Below are 12,071 nucleotides of genomic sequence, written 5' to 3' on the forward strand. Positions count from 1 at the left end.
AGGACTGTTGCGCAGCTATAAAAAAGGAGTATTGAGATTTAGTATACACCAATATCTCTTTAAAAATAGAGACCAACTTTATAGCTACACGAGGATTGCTCTTATGTGATCTCTTTTTCAATGTCAGTCAAATAAAACACCTTGTGAAGGTTTGTCACCACATCTGCAGAGTTGTTTGTTCTGATCCTCTTGAAGATAATTTCAGTCTAACGCCATAGTGCCTGTTTCTTTATCTCTGATGCTTTGTAACATCACACGTTGTGTTTGATAAAGCATCAGCATTTTGTTGTAAATATCATCTTGTGCTAGCATGCAAAGGATATAGTGACATTTGCGTTAGTGTGCATTTTCAAGAATGATATTTGCTTTTTGTCGGTGGATCTGCCTATTAAGTATACATAATTAACTATGTGGCTATATCTTTTCTTTGCATATTGTTTAGCTCCACTGCCTTATCCACAGACATTTGTAAACAAATACTGTGCTTTTGATGGCTTAATATTTCATTCTACAGTAATATCACAGTGCATTGTCCACATTAATTCTGTATTTTATTGCAGAACTACCTTTCTTTGACTTTAGGTGTTTCTTGTATATGGCACTTAAAAAAAAGTTGATGTAGTGTTCTACTTCAGTAAAAACTTCAAGACAGCTTATAGTTTAGGAACACTCACAGTAACTTGATGACAGAGTAAAATGACATCTGGTTTTCTTTTCTACAATAGAACTGTTTCAACTAGCATGAAGGTGAAATTAAGAAAATATAAGACAATTTAAACAAATGGTAATTGTCATCATTATAGGCTTACAAATTGTGACTCACATTTCAGTAATGGATGTTTAATTTTCTTTAACAGATGGTGGAATCATTTTCTGATGTCTAGCTAAAAAGATATGCATTAGTAAGAATGTCACATGCACTGTGTTAATTTACTGTACTTTCAGCCATCTGACTATTAGAAACTTGATATAGAAACTTTTTAAAATGAAGTCTTCAAGCTGTATATTTTGGAATAATGTATAACGTGGAAAGATTTCACATCTAATAAATATAACTCTACTTTATTTGAAGAAATGTATACAGTATAGTTCACATATCATTTATCAGTTTTAAGTTCTGTGATGAAATATTATAACACCCTACAGATTATTTAACAGTTTAAATTCTATAATGTAATAGTGCCACATCTGCCACACACTTTTATGTTAAATATAGTTAACACAAAAATATTCTAGAGTATTTTGTGAACAAAACAGCATATGCATATTTACTGATATCTGTCCACTGAGTTTTTTTTTTCATTTTTAACAGTTATTCAGAATATGAAAATGGAAGCTAACTATGCAAACCAAAATTTAGAAAAAACAGTGACAGCCGCAACTTCATGGTTTTCTAATTATGCTCACATATTATCTCTATATAAAGTATACAATATGCTAATAAACTGCAGCTTTTCACTAGTTTCTGAGGACACACATTCAAATTAATTACATCATAACACTTAGAAAACAGAAGTTACCATTTGGTAGAAGTATTTTTTAAATTTCACTGTATTTTGGATAGAAATGCAGAATAACTGTTTCATAGCAGTAGAAATGTAACTGAACATTTGGAAGGACAGAACTGTAAAAGTAACTACTATCCAGTTTAAGTAATGATGCAGCAAACTCCTACACGATGTGCAGCTTCAGAAAAGTGATACTCCTCCTAACTGTTCCTGAAATAAATCACAGTGGACTGTACACTCAGATATAAGTACTTGCAGTGTTGTGGCATTACAGATTTGATACAGGAAGGTTCAGTCCAGAGCTACAGTCGGTACATTAAAGGAGGAATATAAATGGGTTTTCAGAAGACACACTCCACAAATTTAACAGCTGTGGGAGTTCAGTAACTAGTAAAGCTGCAAGCTTAGTTAAATGAAATGCCCCTAGGACTTTACTAGTTCTTACTGATTTTGGTCTGAACAATACTCCTACTCTGAAAGAATAATTTTCTCATTACTTTCTCTTGCTTTAACACACATTTTCTTAATTAAGTTTTCAGGCTCAGCTATCTGCAGTAGTTGAGTCTCACAGTAATAGCATTACATGGTATATGTCTCTTGTATATTTGTGTTGTCTTTTGGCCTGGTTGGGTCTGAAAAAGGTCTTGTACTAGACCTCATAACTGGTTAACAACATCAAATAAAGCAAAATTAAAATAAATAGTTTATTCATAATTTTGATTCCATAATTTCTACAGTTAACCTTTGCTGAGTAATTTTAAACCACTACTAAGCATTATAGAACAAAGGTAAAAAGCTGATGAGGTTATGAGTCATCAGACATAAATATAAGTTATGTACTCACCATCATGTTCCATGTGGTAGGGTTAAGCTAGTAGCCTGGATACTGGTGGAACTTGCAGGGCAGAGGTAGAAAAGGACTCACAACTGCTATGTTACTGACATCAGGAGTAGGGTTTATGGCTGGCTGTCTGGGATGGCACTGATGACCAAACTTGTAAAATCAGTTCACCTCATACCGGGACTGAGGGCATACCTGCATATGCTCACACATCTTCAGATGGAAGCATTAGAAGACATCAACCTGCAGCAAGGGGAAGGAGAAAGGAGCATAACTTCCAAAACCCTAATCCTGCAGTAGAAGATAGCAATACTTTTACATACAACTGTCATTTCACTGGGTAAAGTAGTCCTGCTGTGCTTTCATCCTGGACAGGAGAAAGTGGATCAATAAGGTTGCCAAGGTGCTTCCAAGATGGTTACACACTGATCAACAGTTTAATTTTAACTCTCCCAATTTGAAAAAAGAAATTGATATATATGGACCAGTAACTCAGCAGATTTAGTAAATTCACTTGCTGACTAAGTACACTGCTTAGATGCCAGGAAAGAAGAAACTCAGGGACCTTGAAAGAAAATCAACTAGAACTAGTGAAGAGAAAATACTAATTGGGAAAAATCTTGCAGCTGTTCAGCAAAAAGTAGGTCAAGCTGCAGCATTGGTACAAGAGATGGCTTCCAGTAATCTAGAGGAAAAAAATAAATTAGTTGTGCTCAGAGCTGATTAAAATAAATTAAATATTGAAGGAGTATATCAACTCAAATAACAAAAGACTGTAAAAAATGGAAGAGTCTTTAAATAGCTATTCAGATTAACTGATAAAACTGCAAAAAATCAATTGTCTAAATGAAGGAAAGGCTCACTGAGTATGAACTGGCTCACGGAGAGCTGTTTCAAAAAATGGTAGACTTAAAGGACAGAGCATGCAGGGAAAACTTGAGAATTTCTGATGTACCTGAGAAATCAGAAGGAACAGACAGTATTAATTTTATAAAAGTCCAATTAAGCAACTGGGTTGGTATTTCACAACAGGATTTGTTAACTGAAAGGGTGTATCATTTGCATTTTACAAACCTGGCCATAAGAAAATAATCAAGAATGTATTAGTAAAGATGCAATCATTCCAGCAGAAAGAGTTGATGCTGACAAAATTTTAGCAGAATGGCAAATTATTAAAAATTGTTGACAGTAAAGTGTTTGTGGAAAAATGATTATTCACTGTGCAATAAGCAAAACAGAAACAAATTTATCTCAGCAGTCAGGGAATGTTGAGAGACAGGTGTGAGATTCAAGCTGTTTTATCCAGGTATCTTCAGAATATTTTCTCCTGGAGGATCAAAATCAATTTTGGAGAACAGTCTAAGGAGGAGATATAAATGTTTGTCCAACAAAAATAAGCCAACAAACATAAGGACAGTCTGCTTCTCATTCTTCTGATAATAAAGCTCATAAAGAGTCTTTGTCAGTTAAACCTTTTCCTGTATTCCAAAGAAAAATGGTTGAGAGACAGAAAAAGCACAGGAGCTGAATATATGAATCAGGAGTTCCTTGGACTTGAAACAGAGTCTATGGCTGGAGGTGGAGATGAATAGGAAGAAGACCAGCAACACTGAAATTAATTGATATTTTTTGTTTTTAACAGTGTTTGCATAAACATTTATATAGTAAAGCATTTTTAGATATTGCTGTATTTGATAAAGATACTAAAGTAAGCAAGTTTCGTTTTTTGGTTTTAAGAAATGTAGGCATTACAATGTAAAAAAAAAAAAGAAAGTGGACCAAAGCATGTTTAACTCATTCATTCCAGTACAGCTCTTTTGAGTGTCTACCTTTAACTCCTAGTGACTTTGGCTTGAACCTTTACAAATTGTAGCAACCACTTTACATTTCTAACAAATACTCATTGACAGAGGTCAAATATCAAAACAATTGTGTTTGCCATCATGTATCCTTCAAGATAAAATATTCAGATACCTTATATACATCATGGTTTTGGTATTGTTAATGCAAATATGAATAAGCAATATCTGATGCCTAGAGGTGCACTAGGAGCTAACTACAGAAATGCCTAAAGGCACACTCAAATATAATGAGTTTAAGCTACTATGCTGTAATCTTGCATTGTTGAGGTAAAGGATTACAATATATGCAGAGTTGATATGTTTTATCTTACATTTGCATAAGTAAATGTCTGGATTAAGGCCCTTAGCTTAACCTTATAACAGATGTTTTGTGTTAGCAAGTAAATAAGAGAGCACTGGGTGTAATGAAAGGATTTATTTTGGCACATAAATGTTCAGTCTCAGAAGTCTGTAGCTGAGAGCAGACATTCATTTTATTCTTAGGTTTCCATGCAGACAACCTGTAATTAAAGCCAGAGCACCCTTTTGAAGGACAAAAGTTAATATTTTCAGAAAACACATAAGCTGTTATCACATCTGGGAGGAGAATAAAGATCAGACAAGAACAGACAGCAATTAGTGTATATAGGAGCACAGGCTGTAACATGCATCTTAGCATAGATAACCTTAATTTTAGTGTAGGTTTTGCCTGTATGTGCAGTGTCCATTTGGGACAATTGCTCCTACTAGAAGGGTTAAACATCATTATTTGAAGATGCACACCATTTTGTGTGTTTGTCTTAATTTTATAGGTTACAGGGATGTTCTGACTGTGTATTTTTGAGAGCTTTCATTAAAATAAGAAGTCTTGTAAAATGTGACATAGTTCAAACGGAGGTGCCACAAAACAGCTGTTTAAAAGGTCAACCTGCCAAACATTAGCAAATGCATGTAACACAAAAGCTAAAAATAGGCAGTTAAAAAAATGCCATATATAGTATGTGGGAATAATAACTTCTTTTCATAATGGCTTCACTATCCAGATTATTTTGGATTGTGAATTTCGTCACATGTAGAGAAAAAAAGGAAAGAGTATTGAATTCTGCACAGTGCAAATAGTAAGGTTACAGGAGACACACTTGGAAATAAATGAGCATGTAAAGTTGATAAAGAAAGGATTTTATGAGGAATATTCAGCAGATTATCAGGGACAAAGGAAAATGGAAGTACTTATACTAATTGTTATTGCAGCTACAATAGTGATAGAAGAGAGAAGAAAAAAATAATGATAGATTTGTGGTAGTATGGGGTTACTGGCAACGGACAATAATTATTCTGGCATGTATTTATATTCTTCCTAAAACTTATATTATTGAGCTTTAAAAAGGTTTTGGAGAAATAATTAGTTCTCAGCAGGGAATATTACTTATAGGTAGGGACCGTAATTTGATTTGCAACAGTGAGGATGTATCTGGGAGATCTAGAAAGGAACATTTAACAGAAGATGGCAGATTTCTGAAGAAATGTATGAAAATATTTGGTAAGGAAGATATGAATTCAGTAGTAGGAGCTCAGAGATAATTTAGATTATTCCCCACAGCTGAAAAACTGACTAGATTAGACAGAAATTATATTTCACTAAAACATGTGCATTTAACTGAAAGCTTTGACACACATCCAATAATTATTTCAGATCATGCACCAGCAACATCTAAGATAAAAATGCATGGTAATAAAGTAAAAATGAGACACTGGTGATTCCCCAACTACCTGTTAAAAACAGGGTAGTTTAAGGAATGGGTAGTGGAAATTATTTGAGAGTTTTTTGGGAAGATAGAATATTTTTTCAGAAGTTAGAACTAGAGAGTGGGATAAAATGAAAGTGAAGTTTAAGAATAGGGTAGAAATAAAAGAAAAAAAATATATGGTTAAGAATTAATAGGAATTATTTAGAGGGCTGGCAAAGAATAAAGTATTGCAGAATATGGGGATTCTCACAGAAAAAGAAGAGGTACAATTTCAGAGTGCTAAACACAAAATAAGGGAGCATCTGGATAGTATGGTTGAGTTAAGAAAGATTGTTGTTAAACAACAGTTTTTTTTTTTTTTTTATAATAACTCCATAGCACAAAAACATAGCACAATGACATAGGCAACAGAAGGTGAAAAGAGGTGTCAAACATAGGGAGCCTATAACAAATAAAAAAAATAACCAGAGATCCTGTAGAGGTATTAGAAATATTTCAGAAATTTTATAAAAATTGTATAAACAGACAAATGTAGAAATCAAGAAAGAGCACAAATGGAAATACAGGCTGTACCCAAGATATAAATGTCTGACTTACGTACAACCTATAATTAGGAAGTGACTACCATAAAGCTTACTATCTTAAAAAAATTCGATTTACTATACATACAATGGTTCATAGGAATGAAGACATGTCCATAAATACATTACACATCTTCGGCACTTCATCAGCTTGAGGAAGAAAATGTCCTGTAAGTTTGAATAATGCATTTCTGAGTGTGTATAACTTTATACAGTATCTAGCTTGCAGTATGTTTTTTTCTCTTACAGGTATTTACAGTACCCTTGTAAAAATGCCTCAAAAGCATAAATTCGATGATAGTGCAGGTGATGTATCAAAGAAAAGGAAAACAATCACTACTGAACAAAAAGTGGAAATAATAAAGCAATCGGAAAGGGTGAAAAACATCAGTCATTGGCAAAGCATTAGGCTACACTTGATCAATGATCACAACAGAAAGATAAAGTGCAAATAATGGATCATGTGAAAGGCTTTGTGCCGATGAAAGCTACAATTATTGCCAAGCAATGCAGTGGTTTAATTATTGAAATGGAAAAGTTACTGATGATTTGGCAAGAAGATCAAAATCAGAGTAATATTCCTATTAGCCTTTCATTACCTGAAAGGCTAATGGTACAGTGGTAAAGGTATATGCCTTTCAACCACAAGGTGCAGGGTTTGATTCTCACCACTGGCAAGAGCTTAACAGAGTGATGATGTGTATTTACTTGTCATCACAATAAACAAAAAATGCTGGAGGGATAGGTTCCTGACCCAGAGACTCCCCAGACTCTGGAATAGATTGCCCATACATGTCAAGCAGAGTGCCTCTTTGGACCTCTTCAAGAGGAACCTTGACGATTGGATGGGAGAAAGGAAATTCACCCCAGGGATCACGTCAGTCACCCTGCTAGACAGGGGTCCAGGAAAGTAAATAATGTGGGAAGAAATAGCCAGGGAATTGTTATGGCTAGGCTTGTATAGGCCCTAGGGCTGATAGCCTAGTACCAACCTATGAACCTATTAGTGTAGGGAAAGGCTCAAAGCCTTTTCAGTGATTTAAAAGCTGATGAAGATTATGAAGAAAACGTTAAGTGTGATAAAGAATTTGTGGCCAGTAGGGGCTGATTCAGTTGTTTTAAAGTGAGAGCAAATTTGCACAACATTAAAGTACCAGGTGAAGCAGCAAGTGCCAATGTAAGTGCTGCGAGTGCATTTCCTGAAAAGTTGAAAAAAATTGTTTTGGAAGGAGGGTATACAGCAGACAAATTTTTAATGTAGATGAAACTGGGTTATTTTGGGAAAAAAATGCCTGAAAGAAACCTACATTTCAAAAGAGGAAAAAAGTACACCAGGGGGAAAGCATCTAAGGATAGGCTAAAGTTATTGCTTGAAGGGAATGCACCTGGGGATTTTAAGCTAAAGCCTTTGCTTCTGTATCACAGCCTGAATCTGAAGGCACTTAGATGTATCATTAAGGCAGCCCTTCCCATTATTTGGATGATATAGTCAAAGGCTTGGGTTACAGTTGCCATCTTTGAATAATAGTTCTTGAACGATTTAACCCCTGCCATTGAACATTATTGCTTTGGAAACAATATTCCCTTTAAGATTCTCCTTGTACTCAATAATGCACTTGGACATCCAACCATTTTAGATTAACTTTACCCCAATGTTAAAGTGGAATTTTTACCACCTAACACCGCATCTCTATTGCAGCCGATGGGCCAGGCAGTAATAACCTCATTTAAATAATATTATTTATGCCAGATCTTCTAACAAGCAGCCAGGGCTACCTAAGATAATGTGAAGACCTTAAAGGATTTCTGGAATAGTTATAATATCTATGATGCCAGAAAAAATATTGCTCATTCTTGGGATGAAGTGAAAAAAGCAAATATGAAAGGAGTATGGAACAAACTGTGTCTACAAATTGCATGAGGTTCAAGGCTTTACAGCAGATGACATTACCAAAGTTAGGCAAGCTGTGGCTGATATTGGGAATCAACTAAAGTTAGATATCAATGCAAATGATGTACCCACACATGAGCTGGTGTAGCAATACCCATGTTTACAGGTACATGGTAAAATGAAGTATTTAGGAGTATGGATTAAAAGGATTCTGTTATGGCAGCTAAGGATATGTGGGAAGAGACTAAACAAAAGGCAATACAAACTTATCTTATGGATATGGATAGCAAGATATAAACAGTGAACATGTTTTTAGTCCCTTTAATTTTACATAAAGGTCAGGTATATTTTCATCAACCAGGTGAGAAGTTATGGACAGTAATTAATAAAAAGTGGAAGAGTTTTATCTGGGAAGGGAAAAGGACAGGGTTTCTTTTGATCCTTTTAATAGAACAAGGTGGATTAGGATTACCTGATTGGAACAAAAATTGTAAAATTAAACAGGGGTCTACTTTATACCCTTGAAACACGAAAAACCCGAATCCGAATCGCGCGACACATAAAGAGCGAGCCACGGAAACATCGAACGTACTAAAGCGTGAAAATGTAAACCTCGAACCGTCATAGTTGGCCAACCCGCCACCCGCAGCACACACTATCAAAAAACACATGCATACACTAACCAAATCCCTAATTCTAACCCTAAATTAAAGCACCAAAATCCTACTGCTAACCCTACACTAACCCCACATACACAACTGTCTATGCACTATCCTTAACCCCTCCCTAACCCTAAGGTCCGTAACTGCCACACACTTCCCCTACAGAGCTATACCAAATAAACTAAATATTCCACAGACATACACTTAACAAAACCCTACACTAAACCTTACATATATTACCTACACAAAACCTTACATACACTGCCTACCTATACACTTACCTTAACCTCTCTCTAATCCTAAGGTCCGTAACTATCTTATACTTACCTTATGGAGCTATACCACAGATGGGCCAACTATGGGATTTCGATATTTCCCCTTTCGTGGTTTCGTTCTTTCTACATATTCGTGGTTCGCTCTTTCCGAGTTGTGAGATTCGGATTCAGGTTTTACTGCTTTCGAGAGCTTAAAGTAGACCTGTTAAACAGTTAAGGCACATATATAAAACACAAGCTGAAAGCTATAATTCAAAGTGGAAGAATAATGATGAAGAGGGGAGCGTGGATTTAAGAAACTAGGGGAAAGTGAAATTTTGGATGCAGATCTTTAAGAAGAATAATAACCATACAGAGTATTATATTCAGAAATCAGCAGAAAGTATTTTATAAACTAAGCTAACATGAGATTGGAGAAAGAAGATTTTTGTCAATAAGGATGACTGCAACTAGGGACATAGAGAATAGCATAAGAGGGCTGGAATACACTGGAGAAAGCTGACAAAGGATCAAAGGTACTGGGAGCAAATATTTAGAGAGGAAAAGGTAAAAGAATGAGAAGAAACAAAAAAGACATTTGGACTGAAGGCTATAGACTACTTTCACTATCAAGTATTAATATCTGAGTATAGGCAAAGAGAAAAGGATACCGCAATCCTAGGTGAAAAACCTCCTCTGATAGAGTTTTCAACTGAGTGTAGAACAGGTGCTGCTGTTAAAAAAAATGGATAATTAATACAGCATATAAAATGCTGCACAACAACAACATGAATCAATCAGAGGAAGTTAGAAAAGATTGAGAAGAGAGATTGGTTAAGCAGTTAACAAGGAAACAATGGGAGGGCATATGAATGGCTTCAAAGTGTGGAGCATAGTCTAGAAGATTTAGGATTTTTGCTTGAAAGTATTTGTACAGATAATTTATACACCAAGCAGACTCCAAAGAATTTTTCCTCAGGTAAATGTCAAATGTTGGGGGTGTGATGGGGAAGAAAGAGGTAATTGGGTGTGACGCCCTACCACTGGCAACAGTAATCAAGGAGCCTCAATCCTCACCACTGGCATCAGTGGGGGACATACATTGGAAGAATGACAAGTACACACTCGGTATTTCCTGATACAGCCCTCTGCATCAAGTACAATTTCCCTTAAGATCACACAGAGACCACTGTCAGCCCTGGACTAGTTTCTCCCTCTTTCTCCAGATCCCTAGTAAGACTCCCCACTGGTGCAGCTATAGAGCTGAGATCTCAGCTGAGTACCAAGCCAAGACTTCCAGCACCCTCTCTGTCCTCTCTGTCCAACCAGTGCTTTGTGTCCCTGCCCAAGTAGCTGATACACACATTCTTTGAGGTTTAATTTACACACACAATGACACACACACACACACACACACACACACACACACACACACACACACACACACACACACACACACACACACACACACACACACACACACACACACACACACACACACACACACACACACACACACACACACACACCTGGGAAAGGCTAGCACAGGTTTACTAGCTATGCCCTATTCTGCCCAGACTATAAGGTAGTTTCTACTGCCACGAGTCACTCATTATCAGCTACTTTATGGCCCTTAACAAAGTGTGTCCAATCTTATTGTGTAATGCATTACTAATACAAATGGTAGTTTGACTAAGAGCAACGCTATTAGTAGTGGCCCATATAATGTCATCAAATAAATAAGCAAGTACTCTCAGAACTTAAATATCTATAGACAGATCAGCCTCAATGAAATGTTTAAATATATCTAATAATTAATAATAAAAGAATAAGAGAATATTAAATTTATATTTGCAGTGACATCAGAGTTCAAAATCACAGGAAATATTTAAAACAACATTGCAGGACAGTCTCAAATAAATAAAGACAACATCTAAATTAAGCTTTGCTATACTCCTGACTATATCTAAGAGAATTATACTGTTCTCTAGACTTATTCAGAGCAAGGCAAATGTGTGGTGAATGGGTCTTTTGGTCAGGTCCAAGACAGGCTACAGATTGCTGAGTCTCTCTCAGAGAGTTCTTAAATTGATATCTCAAATATTACTGCTGGGATAGCTTGCAGAATGACATAATTTCTTGTCATCTGACTCTGTCCCAGGGTAAACCCCCACTGCTGAAAGCTAGCAGTATTTAACATCCACCTGTGAAAATAAGTGGACAAGAGCTTTTCCTAAAATCTCTTGACAAATGGTGGAAGTCATACAAGAATAAAACACTTCCAAGACAATACAGAAAGTGCCTTAGTTTTTGACATTGTGTTGCCTTGCTGCACTGAAACAGAAAGACATCTTTTTTATAGCCTAGCCATAAAGTAATTTACTTTCAGTTATTTTTCTGAAGATTTGCACGTTACCCTCCTGTATTCCAGTTTCCCCTGTTAAAATATATATATTTAAATCATTACAATAGAGTATGTACATTTCTGTTCTATTCCAGTAGGCTACACTGTGGATACATTTTAAACAGCACTTTGTAAAATACCTCTTCAGCACGTATGTCTGTACAAACCATCTTATATGACATACTATAGCTCTAATACATTTATAACACAAACATCTTTTATGAATCTTGTTAATATTCACAAATGACATATAATTATTTGCAAAATACTGCTGGTCCTGCAGTATCTCCTTTTGTGACATTTCTTCCCCCTCGAAGACTCAAGTTAGTTTTTTCAAATGA

The sequence above is a fragment of the Protopterus annectens genome, chromosome 7.part0, assembly GCF_019279795.1.
Source record: "Protopterus annectens isolate FY-2018-M chromosome 7.part0, PAN1.0, whole genome shotgun sequence".
Taxonomy (NCBI): Eukaryota; Metazoa; Chordata; order Ceratodontiformes; family Protopteridae; genus Protopterus; species Protopterus annectens.